The sequence below is a fragment of the Pristis pectinata genome, chromosome 20, assembly GCF_009764475.1.
Source record: "Pristis pectinata isolate sPriPec2 chromosome 20, sPriPec2.1.pri, whole genome shotgun sequence".
In the NCBI taxonomy this organism is placed as follows: domain Eukaryota; kingdom Metazoa; phylum Chordata; class Chondrichthyes; order Rhinopristiformes; family Pristidae; genus Pristis; species Pristis pectinata.
Genome location: NC_067424.1, coordinates 4,875,497 through 4,889,953, shown reverse-complemented (window position 1 = coordinate 4,889,953; position 14,457 = coordinate 4,875,497). Strand labels below are relative to the sequence as shown.

The window sequence follows — 14,457 nt, the reverse complement described above, 5'->3', positions numbered from 1 at the left end:
ACATTCACAAATTCAATTGGACTCTGACCTCACGATCTGCCTTGTTGTGACCTCGCATCTTATTAACTACCTGCACTGCACTTTCTCTGTAGCTGTGACACTTTACTCCGTACTGTTATTGTTTTTACCTGTACTACATCAGTGCACTCTGTACTAACTCAATGTAACTGCACTGTGTAACGAATTGACCTGTACGATCAGTGTGCAAGACAAGTTTTTCACTGTACCTAGTTACAAGTGACAATAATAAACCAATAGCAATACCAGTAACTGAATTTAAATGCCCCACGCTCACGGGATTTGAACACATTTCCTTGACTCTGGACTACTACGGGAGCGTAGTGGTCGGCGTAACACTATTACAGCACCAGCGACCCGGGTTCAATTCTGGCCGCTGTCTGTAAGGAGTTTGTACGTTCTCCCCGTGTCTGTGCGGGTTTCCTCCCACATTCCAAAGACGTACAGGTTAGGAAGTTGTGGGCATGCTATGTTGGCACTGGAAGCGTGGCAACACTTGCCCCCAGAACACTCTACGTATAAGATGTATTTCACTGTGTTTCGCTGTAGATGTGACTAATAAAGAAATCTTATCTTATCTAACTGAGGTCTCAGCATCAGGAATGATGACTTTTCCCAATGCCTGGTGTAGGTAGTCCAGATCTCAGAAGCACCTGGGAGGAGAGGGACATTGCTGCCCACTACACCAGAGTTTGGTGCCAATCCTATGGTCCTTAAACTTTGTTTGATATCGCTCCTGCGGAATGTTTCATTGTGCGCCTTTAGGCTAAAAACTTATTTCAAAAATTCAGAGCAAGTGACAACCACCTGTTTCCAAACAGAACAACTGTACACCAACACAACAGAAAGTTTGCCATTTCCATTGATGCCTTCCTCTTTTCATGAGTCCCTGTTCCAGGTCTTGTGTGCTAATTATTTAGTGCTTGCAAACTTGCCAAGGAATAGCATCCTTCGTGGTAAATGGAGATCCTGATTACTGAATTTAGCCAAAAGGCACATCTCAATATCCCGCCCTCACCATCGCAACCATCCAACTGTGCAACTTTTTCTTTGTTTAAAGCAGTAGATATGTTAGCAACATTTAAGTGGCTGTTAGATAGCCTCGTGAAGATGCAGGGGATGCAGGGATATGGATGATATGCAGGTAGAAGTGGTTTAGTTTAATTTGGCATCGTGTTTGGTGCAGACATCGTGGGCCAAAGGGTCTTTTCCTGTGCTGTACGGTTCTACGTTTTATGGTTGTAAGTAGGATGTAGAAGTCCTCAAGAGGATACAGAGGAGGCTTTGTCAGAATGGTCCTACGGATGTGGATTTTAGCTGGGACATTAGGATGTAGACACAGTGGGAATGTGATGAAAATCATTTTTTTTTGTTTATAATCATAGTAAAAGGTCATAATTTGGAACACTGATTTGAAGGACTGTGGAAGTGGAGTTGAACAATGAGTTCAAGAGGAATTTTTTTGTAGATTCTTGAGGGAAATAAACCTGCAGGGTTAGAGGGATAGAGCAAGCCCATGCTGGCTGTCAACAAATGGGCTGATTGATTTCCAGTGCCATTGCAGCTCCAGGAGTTCCATAAAGTAATTGCTTGCTACCAGCTCATGGACAACTAGGGATGGGCAAAACATGTCACAGCTAATTATGCCCATGAACACCTGCTTGGCCTTGAAGACCATGGTGCTGATTGGCTACACTGTGGTCTCGCCCATCCTGAGTCAGTTGAGGAAGACCCGCTGATGACAAGGGTGGGCCAATAGTGGGGTCTGCAATATAAGGCAGCTTGACCATGGGTGCAGAACATCACTCATCTCTCCCAGTGAATATTAGTGTCGCTGAGTGTCTTAGGGCAAATCGAAGCAGCTTTTATAAAGGATCAGTGGCAAGAGACAGTGCCACCAGCTCCAAACATCTAAGGTTATAACACACTGGGCAACAAATCCAAAATATGCCAGCTTAGCTCACTGAAGTTGGCCCTTGGGAACACAAGACATAGATGGAGTGGGCTGTTCAGCCCCCCGGACCTGCCCTGTTATTCAAGGTTATGACCAACCTATTACTCAGCACCATTTTCCTGCATTAACCCCACATCCTTTATTCTTATAACAACGTCATAGAAACAGGTCCTTCAGCCCACTGAGTCTGTAAATTGGCAAATTGGTTTCCACAACGTCAAGTAGATGGCAGTGTGAAAATTGGTTTATTATTGTCACATGTACCGATGTACAGTGAAAAACATTCTGTTTTGCATGATATCCATACAGATCATTTCATTACAACAGTGCATTGAGGTAGTACAAGGGAAAACAATAACAGAATGCAGAATAAAGTGTTACAGTTACAGAGAAAGTGCAATGCAGGTTGACAATAAGGTACAAGGCCATAATGAGGTAGATTGTGAGGTCAAGGGTCCATCTTATCGTACTGGGGATGGTTCAATAGTCTTACAACAGTGGAGAGAAGCTGTCCTTGAGCCTGGTGGTACATGCTTTCAGGCTTTTGTATCTTCTGCCCGATAGGAGGGGGGAGAAGAGAGAATGCCTGGGGTAGGTGGGGTTTTTGATTATGTTGGCTGTTTTACCGAGGCAGTGAGAAGTGTAGACATAGTCCATGGAGGGGAAGCTGGTTTCCGTGAGGCATTGAGCTGTGTCCGCAACTCTCTGTAGTTTCTTGCAGTCACGGGCAGAGCAGTTGCCGTACCAAGCCGTGACGCATCCGGATAGGATGCTTTCTATGGTGGATCGATAAAAATTGGTGAGTGTCAAAGGGGACATGCCGAATTTCTTTAGCCTCCTGAGGAAGTGGAGGCACTGGTGAGCTTTCTTGGCCATGAACTCATGGTGGGTGCTGATCATCAAGCACTTATTTGCATTCTCCTCACTTCTGCATCAACTCCCCCAGGATTCTGCCACTCACCTACACACCAGGGATAATTTACAGGGGCCAATTGGCCTACCTACTAAACCAACTGGTTTAAACATTTAGAGCTTCACATCCTAACGTTAAAAATCCAAAGAAAGCACGTTGAGTTAATTGGAGACCCAAGAGTCTGCAGGTCTGCAGATACAGGAATCTGGAGCAACAAGCAAGCTGAATTCCTCCTCCTTCACCCCCCGCCCTCCCTTCCCCCCCCCCCCTTCCCCCCCCCCCCTCCCTTCCCCCCCCCCCCCCCCCCCACAGATGCTACTCGACCTGCTGAGTTCCTCCAGCAGATTGTTTGTTGCTGCTGAGTTCATTAACTGGTTCGGTCAGTCTGGAGGACATGACGCATCTCGAAACCCAACATAAAAGAAGCTAGAGTTTCACATTAACATTTCAACACAGATAAGAACCAAAAATAGTTTTGTTTATCCATTAAACAGATCTTATTGAGCGAATTTTCCAGAAGGTTTGGTTGCAGTTTGTAAGGCACACAACAGGACCCGTGCATTTGATGAGCCTGATAAAGCCAGTAACTCAACAACAGAAGGGAATGGAAGTGTTGTCTGGCACAGTAACAAATAATGAGGTTGTGGAGAGCTCAGTTTGATGGAATGTTTTTATCCCCCACACAAGGGCTGGTCTACCAGTACAAACTGGAACTGAAGTCACAAGAGACTGCAGATGTGGAGCAAAAAACTAATTGCTGGAGGAACTTAGCGGGTCAGGCAGCCTCTGTGGAGGGAATGTTTCAGGTTGAGACCCTTCGTCCAGATTGAGAGATGGAGGGGAGATAGCCAATATAAAGAGGTGAGGGGAAGGGCTGGGGCAAGAGCTGACAGGTGATGGGTGGATCCAGGTGCGGAGGGGTGATAGGGAGATGGAGGAGGGGAGAGTGGAGATAGCGACAGAGGCTGGGAGGTGATAGGTGGAGACAACGAGGGGCTGCAGGTGATTGAATCTGATTGGAGAGGAAGGTGGAGCATGGAACCAAACAAGGGAGGGGGTAGGGAGGGCAGATGGGAACAGTAGGGGGAAGCGTCCCAGTGTGAGGGGTGTGCGGGTGATGGGCAGATAGAGTGGGTGGAGGGGAAAGAAACAGGGTGACGGTGGGGGGGAAGGGGGTGAGTGTAGTAGGTACTGGGGAGATCAGGAGGAGAGAGAAAAGGGACAGAGGAGGGCAGGTTACCTGAAATTGGTGAATTTAATGTTAACATTGTCGGGGTGTAGACTGCCCAGGGGGAATACAAGGTTCCTTTGTGTTTAGCCTCACAGAGATTTACATGCACCTCTAATCCTGTTTATTGCAACTAATCCTCTCCATGTAGCCTCCTCAACATCGGTGAGACCAGGCACAGACTGGGTGACCACTTTGCTGAGCGCCTGCGCTCCATCTGCCATGGTCTTCTGAAGCCCCTGGTTGCAGCCATTTGAATCCCCCTCCCTCCTTCATTCCCACACCGACCTGTCTGTCCTCAGCCACCTCCACTGCCGGGGTGAGACTGCCTGACCCACTGAGTTCCTCCAGCCTTTTGTTTTAAGCTTGAACTGAGGCAGCACAATTGCAAATTACTGGCAATATGAAGATTAAATATTAAACTACAATTATTCCCAGCCCCAGTGACATATTTAGCCATGTGTTAGTTCCAGCATTCAATAACAGTGCATTTTCCAAAACTGAGCCGCCCAGATGGAGTGATATAGGAAAAAGGAACCACGTACACTGCAAACCTCAGGAGAAACCATGAGATTCATAAGGGATATTCACTGGGGGGAGCAGCGGCTGCAAGATTATCACTGCTGCAGCTCACGGATATTTTGGGTTGATGAATGTGAACAATGCAATGAAAGAACAACATCATGCAGACCAGCAGGGCAGCAAACTCCAAGCTCACGTCTTCCCTGCTTGTCATATCTTAAAAATGATCTCATCCTCACTTCCATCTTTTTGATATTCCAGAAGTAGGGGGATGAAATGAAATGAAATGAAATGAAATGGAGTTTTATCAAGAATTTTCAGGAAGAATCCAACAATGGATCTCAGCAACGGCAGGTACTTCCATATTATGCAATTCCCCACAGCAACGCTTCAGGAAGTTGTCCCACACTTGTTGGGAGTCACCAAGACAGTCATCATGTTGAATGGCAGGGCAGGCTTGAGGGACATTGTGCCCTGCTGCTGTTCCTGTCTCCTAGTGCTCTTGTGCAAGGCATCAGGAACCTGTCAGAATTCTGCGTTCTGTGCACGAACTGGCATGGGTGTTGTTCCAACATAGGAGCAGTTGACGTCCATTTGCTGCTTGTTTAAAAAAAAATGACATAAGGTTGGGGAGGGGATGTGAACTCCTGGTTCAAACATTAAAATTGTGTTGGAAGTTCTTCAGTTTATGGACAGCGGGACAATTGCCTCTCCTGTTTGTTTATCTCATCCCCTTGGCCTTATTGGTAACTGCCACATTGACCTGGTAAGTTACAGCCGCCAATTAACTTATTAACCCACAAGTCTTTGGGATGTGGGAGGAAACCAGAGCATTTAGGTGGGGGAAACCCACGCGGTCATGGGGAGAACGTGCAAACTTCACACAGACAGCACCTGAGGTCAGGATTGAACCCGGGTCTCTGGAGCTGTGAGGCAGTAGCACTACCAACTGCACCACTGTGCAGTAGTAATACAGCAAACACTTGCTGCGCATTATATTGAGGATGTAATAGAGAGCAGTTGCAGCATAATTACTGGGAGAGAAAAAAAGTACACCTTTTTTCAGGAGAAAACTTCCAAAACAATGTTTAACTTTGAATCCATTCACCAACAGTTCAGATCCCCGCTCCAACCTTCACATCATCCAACTGAATCTATGTTCTGTGAATGTTTTAAGTAGCAATGAACAGACATGAACTGCTTCTACATCCATACTACCTCCTGAGATCTTCGTGAACGGAGACAGTACAGCACAGGTACAGGCTCTTTGGCCCACTATGTCTGCACTGACCTTTTCTTCCCCTCTGGGAGTGGAGGACATTCCCTGCTTGACCTGCTGGGTTGCCCTCCTGCTCTGCATTTCACAACTCCCCCATCCTTGTGTCTATGTTCTCCCTCTCTAACTGCTCCCATTCACTCATTGGCCAGATAACCTTGTTTACAGCTCATCCCCACGGTCGCCCTGGTTTTACCTGATCACCGACATCCCCCTGGAGGAACTTAGCGTGTCAAAGGAGGATCAGTCATATAGTTCCAAGCTGAGATGGTGTGTAACTAAGAGGGGAACATGCAGAGTGTGGTATCGCAATCTGCTTGAACCACTTATCCCTCTTGGTGACAGATGTTGCAGATTTGGGAGGTGCTGTCGGAGTAGCCTGGGTGAGTAACTGCAGTACATTTTGCAAACGGCACATACTGCAGTCACTGTGTGCTGGTCGTGGACAGAGTGAGTGTTTAGAGAGGTGGATGGGGTGTCAATCAAGCAGGTTGCTTCGTCCTGGATGGTATTAACCTTCTTGAGACTTGCTGGAACTGGACCCAACCAGGCAAACACATAGTATTCCGTAACAATCTTGATCTGTGCCTCGCAGTGGAAAGGCTTTGGCCTTCTCTTGTAGCCATAGTATTTATGTGGTTGGTCCAGTTGAGTTTCTGGTCAACAGTGATCCCCCTCCCCCCACCCAGGACGTTGATGATGGGAGATTCCTTGATAGGGGGCCAAGGTAGGTAGCAACGCTCTTGTAAGAGATGATCATTACTTAGTACTGTATGGCACCAAGTATTAAGTGCCACAGATCAGCCTGTACTTGAATGTGGCCTACCATCTCGCCTTATGTTATGGCTGTTATTCCACACATGCAGCCATATCCAAACAATATAGAAATAGAGTCCAATGTTCGTACTTGATAAGTCAAAAAATATACCATTTTCTTGGTTTCCAATTGTTGGGATTTAGAATTGGTAAAATGAAAAATTTGATAATTCTGTGTATCAATGTTTCAGAAGTTAATGAAATCTGCAAGTTAGTGGATAGTTATATATCCATCTATAAAGTCGCCAACGACACCACTGTTGTTGGTAGAATCTCAGGTGGCGACAAGGTGGTGTGCAGAAGTGAGATAGATCGGCTGGTTGAGTGGTGTTGCAACAACAACCTTACACTGAATGTCAGCAAGATAAAGGAACTGATTGTGGACTTCAGGAAGGGGAAGTCGGGAGAACACACACCAGTCCTCATTGAGGGGTCAGCGGTGGAAAAGGTGAGCAGCTTCAAGTTCCTGAGCATCAACATCTCAGAGGATCTACCCTGGACCCAACACATTGATGCAATCACAAAGAAGGCACGCCACCAGCTATACTTCCTTAGGAGTTTGAGGAGATTTGGCATGTCACTGAAGACGCTTATAAATTTCTATAGATGTGCGATAGAGAGCATTCTGACTAGTTGCATCACCACCTGGTATGGAGGCTCCAATGCTCAGGATCACAAGAAGCCACAGAGGGTTGTAGACTCAGCCAGCTCCATCACGGGCACAACCCTCCCCACCAACAAGTACATCTTCAAGAGGCATTGCCTCAAAAAGCAGGCATCCATCAATAAGGACCCTCACCACCCAGGACATGCCCTCTTCTCATTACTATCATCGGGAGGAGGTACAGGAGCCTGAAGACCCACACTCAATGTTTCAGGAACAGCTTCTTCCCCTCCACCATCAGATTTCTGAACAGTCCATAAACACTACCTTGTTATTCCTTTTTTTTTTGCAAAAATTGACTTACTTTGGAAGGGCAAATGATAGAATACAGACAATAATGCTTGGTAAAAGGTAGAAGGAAAAGCAGAAGAGAAAGTCACCATAAAAGATGGATCTTTGGGATCAAAATAGCCATGCATCTGACTCTGCAACAGGTTCTGGCTGTAGATACTTACAGATTGGCAAGGTGAGGGATTGTCTGCTGGGACCCAGGAGTTGACATGGACTCACTGGAACTTAACTCGTGGTGCACTGTTTGATTAACAACAGCAGAACTTGCAAACCAAACCCTTATGCCTCCATTGAAACAAATCCCCAATCATGTTTAACTCATCCCACCAGAAATGACTGCTCTCTGTGACCCAAGATTTGTTTTATGGTTAAAAGAGTCCAAGCTTTGTAATGAGGTACCCAATGATGCAGTGACTATTCAGCTCCTCAAATTAATCTAAGCAGACTTGTCCCTCAACACTAATTCCCAACCGTCCCATGCCTCATGTCATTAGACTGTAAAAAAAACATCTTGCATCGAAGAAGCCTTTCTTGACTCAGCACCTATATATTTTGGGAGAGTATTCCTACCTTTCGTGCCTGACTTTTCTCCAAAGTGGACACAATTCTAACCATGTCCCCTCTCAAGTTTTCCTACTGAAGAGAATAGAATTTTTTGTAATTGTAGAACCATTTTAATAGTTTAAATAACTCAAATCTACTACATTCAAGTGAACAACATTAATGAAGTTTCAGGCAGGCTGATCTCGGTTTATTCTCAAGTACTTTATGGACTTCATTTGCCCAGAATAAAGTAAATCTCTGAATATTTCTGTTAATTATTCACACTTCTCAATGTTACAACTGAAGTGGTGGATAATTAAATACCAATGTTATTGGATGGTCACCTGCACCTGTTCCCCCATCAAATGATCTTCAATAATACAGAATTTTTTTTGCTTAAGCTTGCTCAAGGGTTGAAGATAGAAAGCACAGTGGCAAAATCAGAAATCCTTTGCTAAAGAATTGCTTTATTTTAAAATGTAGTAGTTCATTACATAAACTTGGGTTATGTCCAAAGTTTAGGCTCAAGAAATGAGAGAGTCACAAAGTCATACAGCAGAGAAACAGGCTCTTCGGCCTAACCGGTCCATGCCTACCAAGACACCCAAGTTAATTCCATTTGCCTGCATTTGGCCCATATCCCTCTAAACCTTTCCTATCCATGTACCTGTCCAAGTACCTTTTAAATGTTGTTAATGTACCTGCCTCACCCACTTCCCCTGGCAGCTCGTTCCATATATGGACCACTCTCTGGGTGGGAAAGTTGCCCCTCAGGTTCCTATCTCTCCCCTCTCACCCTAACCTAAGCCCTCTAGTTCTGCATTCCCCCACCTTGGGAAAAAGACTGTGTGCATTCACCCAGTCTGTGCCCTTCATCATTTTTATACACCTTTATGAGACCATAACATATAGGAGCAGAATTAGGCATTTCGACCCTGCTCCATGATTCAATCATGGCTGATTCTTTTCTTAACCTCATTCTCCCGCCTTCTCCCCGTAACCTTTAACCCCCTTACCAATTCAAGAATTTATCAATCTGCCTCAAGTACACCCAATTGGCCTCCACAGCCCTCTGTGGCAACAAATTCCACAGATTCACCATCCTCATCTCAGTTTTAAAGGGACGTCCCTTTATGGTGGGCCGAAGGGCCTGTATCGTGCTGTATGGTTATTCTGAGGCTGTGCCCTCAGATACTGGACTCTCCTACTAATTGAAACATTAGGTCACCCCTCAGTCTCCTACGCTCTAATGAATAAAGTCCCATGGAGGTGAAAATGATGAAAGTGAAAAATTTTACAAAGGCAAATTTGGAACTCAACATGTAAAGTTAGAGGTCCTCGAAAGGAGACTAAATATTTGGTTGTTTTAGCATTCTCCAGTTGCATTCTGATTTAATAAGAACATGCTGCACTTCCAACACAGCATATTCTTACTAAATCATATTCTTTTCGTATTATGAAGATTCCATCCAACGTCAATGTCTGTTGGCTCTGCACCAAACCAATAAGACATCAATACAAGCAGTGAAAGGATCTCTATGCAGCAAATGAGGAATCAATTCTGTATAAATAGTGCAGAGAAACTGGCCCATTTCACACTATCATGCTCAAGGCAGCTGTTCATCCTGACCACAAAACTGATGCCCTGAATTTGCAGTCATTGCAAATTCAATGACACCCTTCCCAATGTCCCTTAAGCTTGACAAGCAGCATTCCAGGCACGTACCCGTGGATTTTAAGTGCTGCCAAAGGAAAGATTCATCGACAGCATCTGTACTCATTACCTTTAAACATTATGCATCAATTAAAAATATCAACACAGTTCTTTCACAAATACCAATACTTAGCTAAGTGTTCATGCTAATTCATTAATGCAGAAGCAATTTGACCATCTAAGAAATGCAACATACAGCTGAAGAGGGCGGATTAGTAACACAATTTTTAATCACAAGCCCAACAAGATGTCCACTGAACGTAGGCTGAGCTGGAGTGCAGAGGAATATCAACTGTTGACAACGCAATACTTAAACAACAGCCAACCCACAGCTCATTTCCTAAATTGTTTTCACTGATAACTGGTTCTACCTGCAGCTTGCCAACCAGTGACTAAAGGTGTCTAATCCACTCAAATACTATTTTGGAAAAAAAGTCAGCTGCCACATGTTAAAAAATTAAATCAGTGAAATTGACTCAATTTAAGATATCTTTATTAGTCACACGTACATCGAAACACACAGTGAAATGCATCTTTTGCGTAGAGGCACACCTCTGGCGCCAACATAGCATGCCCACAACTTCCTAACCTGTACGGCTTTGGAATGTGGGAGGAAACCGGAGCACCCGGAGGAAACCCACGCAGACACGGAGAGAACGTACAAACTCCTTACAGACAGTGGCCAGAATTGAACCCAGGTCACTGGTGCTGTAATAGCATTACGCTAGATCACAGATACACGATGATCCGTTCATGATCATTAACAAGAATATCTCAGCACTCCTCTGCTCTCCAACAGAAACACTAGAAAGGGCTACTTTTGATCTTAAAAGATAAACTTCAACATCAGTCGCTCCAGTGTCAGTAATCAGCAACTGACAAGGAGTTTATTTGTTCACATGCCTGGATGAATGTAGCTCCATCACACTTGATGCCATCCAGCATTTACTGTCCATCCCTAATTACTCGAAGTGGTGGTTTGAGAAGATGCTGGCGACCCACCTTCTGGAACATCTCCAGTTCTTCTGGAGAACTGCAGATGAAGGGCTGTTGGGGAGGAAGTAACAGATTTTAGACCCAGCGATGATAAAGAGAGAGAAAAGTATTTCCAAGTCAGGCGAGAGTGCAACTTGGAGAGAAACCATGCATCTGCGAATGATTCCTTCCTGGTGCTGGTGGTCAGGGATTGGGAGGTGTCATTAGAGGCACCAAGGCGAGTGCATTTGTAGATGCTACTGTGCTCTGGTCACACAGAGAATGAATGTTTAGGGTGGTTTTTGGAATACCAATCAAGTGGACTGCTTTGGCTTGAATGGTATCGAGTCTTGTTGGAACTGCAGGTGCAGAGTATTCCATCTTGCTCCTGACTTGTGCCTTGCAGATGGTGGAAAGGTCTTGGGTTACCAGAGGCAAGTCACTCACCACAGGATATCCAGCCACTTGATCTGTCACAATTTGGCTGGTCCAGTTGAGTTTCTGGTAACTGGTGACCCCTAGTATATTGGTGGTGGGGTCTCAGCAATAGTAAAACTATTGAATATCAAGGGTAGGTGGTTAGACTTGTGTTGAAGATGGTCTGTGAGGCACTTCTGTGGCACGTATGTGCCTTACCATTTATCAGCCTGCGCTTTAGTGCTGTCATTTTGCTGTATGCAGGCATGATTTGCAAAAGGAATTGCACATTGTGCAATCATCAGCAAACATCTCCACGTCAGACCTTTGAAGGAAGACAAGTCATTGATGAAACAGCTAAAGGTGGTGGGGCCCTGGACACTGCCCTGACAAACTGCTGCAGTGATGTCCTGTTGCTGGGATGATTGATCGCTGATGACCACACACTTCTTCCCTTGTGAGAGATCTGACTGCAGTGACTAAGTTTCTTCCTCGTTGCCCATTGATTAAGTTTTACCAGGGCTCCTTGCTCAAATGCTGCCTTGATGTCAAGGGCAGTTACTGTAACCTCTTCTCTGGAATTCAGCCCTTTGGTCCACATTTGGACCAAAGATGTGATGGCAGGTACATGGATAGGAAAGGTTTAGAGGGGTATGGGCCAAACACAGGCAAATGGGACTAGCTCAGATAGGCAACTTAGTCGGCATGGATGAGTTGGGCCATAGAGCTTGGTTCTGTGCCGTATAATGCTATGACTCCATAAGGTCTGGAGCTGAGTGGTCCTGGCAAAACCCAGACTGGACCTAGGTGAACAGATTACTGGTGAGTAAGTTGCTGCTTGATAGGTGTAGAATGCTCTACATTCTAACGTGGTTTTCAGAAGTCTTTGCTCATCGTTCTATTTCATGACTTGCTGAACTGAACTGGTTTGCCATCATAAAACTGTAAGAACTATTCCTAGATTGGGTGGTTTGGGAACTAGCCACACACACACACACACACACACACACACAGGTTTAGTTCAATCAATATCTAATATCTAACGTTTTCTTTTCTCTCATTATTACAAGTTGTTATTAATAAATAGATCTTAATGTGGAAACCTGGCTCGTTGTGTTTCTATCGTTGCTGGTACGTAACAGAGGACTGTTGACAACACCTTCAATCACTTTGCTGATGGTTCAGAGTAAACTGATTGGGTAGTAATTAATTGCATTTGCCCAGCTTTGTGCAGACATGACATTCTGGGACAATTTTCCACAATGTCAAGTAGATGGCAGTGCTGAAAATTGGTAAATTGGTTTATTATTGTCACATGTACCAAGGTACAGTGAAAAACTTCTTGTTTTGCATGCCATCCATACAGATCATTTCATTACACCAGTGTGTTGAGGTTGGACAAGGGAAAACAATAACAGAATGCAGAATAAAGTGTTAAAGAGGAAGTGCAGGCAGACAATAAGGTGCAATGATGAGGTAGATTGTGAGGTCAAGAGTCCATCTTATCATACAAGGGGAGTGTCCGGTAGTCTTATAACAGCAGGATAGAAGCTGTCCTTGAGCCTGCTGGTACGTGCTTTCAGGCATTTGTATCTTCTACCCGATGGGAGGGGGAGAAGAGAGAATGTTCAGAGTAAGTGGAGTCTTTGATTATGCTGGCTACTTTACTGAGGCAGTGAGAAGTGTCGACAGAGTCCGTGGAGGGGAGGCTGGTTTCAGTGATGTGCTGAGCTCTGTCCACAACTCTCTGCAGTTTCCTGTGGTCACGGGCAGAGCAGTTGCCGTACCAAGCTGGGATGCATTCAGATAGGATGCTTTCTATGGTGTATCTGTAAAAATTGGTGAGGGTCAACAGGAGCATGTCAAATTTCTTTAGCCTCCTGAGAAAGTAGAGGTGCTTATGCTCCCATTAGCAGTTCTTGCCAATGAGGAGATACACAACTTGGGAAAAAAGTTTAAAAATACCCCGAGCACCACGAAATATTTACCTGGCTAAGCAAGCCATGTTAACATTGCAGACTCAGGTCAGAACAACTGTACCTGCCAGGAGTGCATTGGGAGAAAAAACATTCTTAAAGAACATTTTTGCTGTCAGGTGGTATCTGCTGAAGTGTCAAATCCAATTGTTCTAATTCATCATGCAAAAGCTCTACTGCAATATTAAAAATCCCATTTATTTACAGGATCACACCTCCTGCAATCTGAAAATGACATTCCCCTAAATAGATAGAATATGGTCTTTCAAAAGGGAACCATGGACCTTTTAAATAAAGGAAAGTCTGAATTTGTTCATTATCATAATAATATTATACTTGAGAAACTATCCAGAACAGACCCCCACAGGATACAGTTCCATCATGACAGGACTACTGCCTAATTCACCTTGATGTGTTTCTTGATACTATTGGTGCAATCCCCATTGACAACGTCTACCATGTATAGCAGCAAAATCCCAATCCTGATATTAAATGTAAAGAGATGTCAAGGTAGACAGAAGGGTCTTCCACAATCAAATGCCAGATCTGGATAAATGGAGAAGGAGCTGCTCTTTTCCTTTGGTACAAGAAGTTTAGTAGGAAGTGATAAAGTCCCCATTGAAATAGACACAGAACAGTACAGCACAGGAACAGACCCTTTGGCCCACATTGTCTGTGCTGACCATGTCAAGTTAAACTAATCCCTTTTGCCTGCAAGATCCATATCCCTCCATTCCTCGCCTGTTCATGTACCTGTCTAAATGCCTACTAAGCATTGCTATTGTATCTGCTTCCACCACCACCTCTGGCAGCCCGTTCCAGGCACCCACCACTCTTTGCGTAATAAACTTGTCCCGCCCATCTCCTTTAAACCTTTCTCCTCTCACCTTAAATGCATGTCCTCCAGTGTTTGACATTACTACTCTGGGACAAGATTCTGACTGTCTACCTTATCTATGCCTCTCACAATGTTATAAACATCTATCAGGTCTCCCCTCAGCCTCTTACGCTCCAGAGAAAACAATCCAAGTTTTCCAACCTCTCCTTATAGCTGAAACCCTCTAATCCATAGTCAAAAATCTCCTAAACATCTACTGCCAACAAGGGGCTGTCCTTCTGGGAATAACGAGGAGGGAGATGTTGGGCTTTA

The 14,457-nt window shown here is 44.7% G+C and overlaps 1 pseudogene; it reads right to left on the bottom strand.

Annotated features, from left to right (window-relative positions):
• The window catches only part of LOC127580721 (plasma membrane calcium-transporting ATPase 1-like), a 289,484-nt pseudogene that overhangs the window by 110,707 nt on the left and 164,320 nt on the right, over positions 1-14,457 (bottom strand).